Source organism: Budorcas taxicolor, chromosome 2 (genome assembly GCF_023091745.1).
Source record: "Budorcas taxicolor isolate Tak-1 chromosome 2, Takin1.1, whole genome shotgun sequence".
Taxonomy (NCBI): Eukaryota; Metazoa; Chordata; class Mammalia; order Artiodactyla; family Bovidae; genus Budorcas; species Budorcas taxicolor.
In genome coordinates this window covers 11,792,814-11,795,925 of record NC_068911.1, presented here as the reverse complement: position 1 = coordinate 11,795,925, position 3,112 = coordinate 11,792,814, and the positions used below count along the sequence as shown (strand labels likewise).

Here is a 3,112-nt window from a genome sequence, read left to right as displayed (position 1 = left end):
TGACCAAGCCCAGGCTGAGGGTTATTATGTTTACTATCCTGTGAAGAAAGATTTTGCTGAGCAAACCTGAATGTTGGCGCTGGGAATGTGAAATGAATCCAAAAATGACTATGTTTCGGGAAAGTAATTTAGCAACAGTCATTTTGACTCTCTGACTTGAGGACAAATATAATTTCTTTTACTCCTCCCAATATTCCGAACGGAGGCCCGCAAATACTTACTGATTGTGGAGCCATTTGTAGGCAATCATAAACTATACTACAGCCAGTCTATATGTATATGGCGTTGAGTGTAAAGTATGTGCAAGACATTCTGGTAGATGTTTGAAGAGAGATAAAGACAAAAATCCACCAGAAATGAGTGTCAGGTACTTGTGGCTACATTAGTTACTCACTCCATATCCACTGCTTTCTTATTTTTTTGTTAACCATGTCCCAGTTTTTTTGTGGGTATTGTTGCATGTGCCTTGCTCAGATGAAATGTCCATTTTTCCAACTTCCCTTGCAGGTAAGGGAGGCCATGTGATAGTATCCAGGCCAATAAGTCATAAGTGGGAGGGTCTTCAGTGGAGCTGGGTGGTGGGAGCTGTGGGAATGTTTGGCTTTTCCTAGCAAAAGAGACTGACTTTGCTGTCATGCTCCTTCTCTTCTCTTTCTCCTATTTTCATGCATTGAACATAGATTCAATGTCTGGAGGCATGGCAGCCACTTTTTGATCTTGAGGTAGGGAAAAGGAAAAGAATTCCTGGTCTCTGGTGGCATTGTTGAACAACTAAACTGGCAGCAGCAACTTTCCATCTCTGGACTTGTGATATGACAATAATAAATGCCTAATTGTTTCTATCATTATTAGTCAGTTACTCTTTCTGGCAGCTGAATACATTCAGCTATTTAAGAAAAATGCTACGTAAGTGCAGAGAGCAGTAAAGAATGCAAAAGATCAATGATGTTTCTTAGGAACTGTGTGAGGTTTCATTTGACTGGAATGGAGGGTATATTAAGAATGGGGAATATGAGTTCTGGAGCATACATTGGGATCATAAAGAGGGGTCATATGTGAGGCTTGTCTGGAATATTTTGAAAGTCAGTGAGTTTATGCTCAATTTGGCAAACTATAAGAAGCTACTGATAATTTGAGAGCAGAATTTAGGAAATTTAAGTTGGTACTAGTGGGAGAGATGGATTGCAGTGGAAAAGGATAAGAGATGGGGCAAAAGTCAGGAATTTTTACTGCAAACCAGGTAAGAAAGCCTCAAGTAAGGTTGTGGTTATCTTAGTCTACTTGGGCTGCTAAGTAGACATATGGTAACAAAATACCATAACCTGGATGGTTTAAATAACAGAAATTTATTTCTCACAATTCTGGAGGCCGCAAAGTCCAGGATCAAGGTGCTGGCTAATTTGTTCCCAGGAAGATTCTCTTCCTGGCTTGCTGATGGCTGTCTTCTCACTGTGCCCTCACAGTTGGCCATCTACGTAAGAGACTTCTTCTGTCTCCTCTTCTTACAAGGACACCAGGCCTGTTGAATTAGGATCCCACCCTTGTGATCTCATTTATCCTTTGTCATCTTAACAGGCCCCATCAACAGATAGAGTCACACTGAGGATTAAGGTTCCAACATTTGTACTCGGAGGGGACAAAAACCTTTATTCCTTAACAACGTCTGTAGGATGGAAGTAAAGGATTGGTATCTGAGGAATCTGGGCCTCCCTGGTGGCTCAGTGGTAAAGCATCTGCCTGCCATGCAGGAGATGCAGGATACCCAGGTTCAATCCCTGGGTTGGGAAGATCCCCTGGAGAAGGAAATGGCAACCTGCTCCAGTATTCTTGCCTGGAAAATCCCCTGGGTGGAGGAGCCTGGCGGGCTACAGTCCACGGGATTGCAAAGAGTCGAACACAACTGAGTGACTGAGCACGCACAGTCTGAGGAATTGCAGTGATGAAAACTACCGGACTTTACATTGGTTGATGTGGAGGAAAACACATGATGAATTGAATGTTTCTGTGTGTCAGGCTTGAGTGACTGCAAGAATAGTGGCATCAAGACTTCTCTGGTGGTCGAGTGGCTGACTCCATGCTCTCAAAGCAGGGGGTTCAGGTTCCGTCCCTGTTCTGGGAATTACATCTTGCATACTGCAACTAAGGATGCCACATGCTACAACTAAAATAAAAAAAAAATGAATCCTGCATGCTGTAACAAAGATTGAAGATCCTTCATGCTGTAACTAAGACCTGACACAGTCAAAAAAAAAAAAAAAATAGTAGCACTGTGTGTAGTATTAAGGAACTTCAGCAAAAATGCAGATTTTAGAAGAGTTGTTTGTATAGGCTGATTGAAATGGTGGTGCTAACATGACTTTCAGGAAGAAATGAAGTGATGTGGCTTGGTGCAATTTGGAGGGGAATGTTTCCTATATATTAATATTAATATTAGTGGTTCCTTGGGTGCATTATGCCATTTAATTATCAAACCAACATGTGGAGTACTACTAGTATAGTCTCCGTCTTATAGATGATGAAACAGACATTGTGGTATTCTAGGCTGGAAAATTATACCCCATGTTATTGGAAGAAACCTGTCAGACTCAATCACCCAAACTACTATGGGTGGTCTTAGTGAACATGGAGAATATTAGTGGTTTGGAAAATTGGAGACAAGCAAATGGAGTTTGGATTTCCAACCCAGAAAGAAGATGGAATCTGCAACTAAGTAGATTTCAAGAATGTCTAATGGAAGATTAAAGGGTTGGCACGTGAGCACCTAGAAAAGGAAGCTGCAGATACTAGCAGCCAGCGTGGGCTCACCACGAGCAAGTTTAGTATGATTAACTTCATCCAGAATGCTGAAAGTCAGCATGGTGTTTGGCAAGAAAAAGGACAAGTGAGTGGAATAGTTACTGATTAAAGAGCTCTATTTTTAAAGAGACTGATTTAAAAGTAAATGTTAATCCAGTGGGAAGTGTCTAGTGACATGCTTTGGAGCTTTGCTCTTGCATTCTGATTTTTTCCTTTTAATCTATGATTTGCATGAATATTTAGAAAGAGGGTTTATTAAATTAATATACAGCATGAAGCTAGAAGCCGAGTAGGCATGTTGGAGACAAAAATCAGT

At 41.1% G+C, this 3,112-nt stretch overlaps 1 non-coding gene across 1 annotated transcript; it reads left to right on the top strand.

The window, feature by feature from the left end:
* The first annotated feature begins 1,707 nt into the window (after window positions 1–1,707).
* TRNAG-GCC (transfer RNA glycine (anticodon GCC)) lies at window positions 1,708–1,787 on the top strand. The gene has a single exon. It is a non-coding gene; the product is annotated as a tRNA-Gly (tRNA).
* The last annotated feature ends 1,325 nt before the right edge of the window (window positions 1,788–3,112 follow it).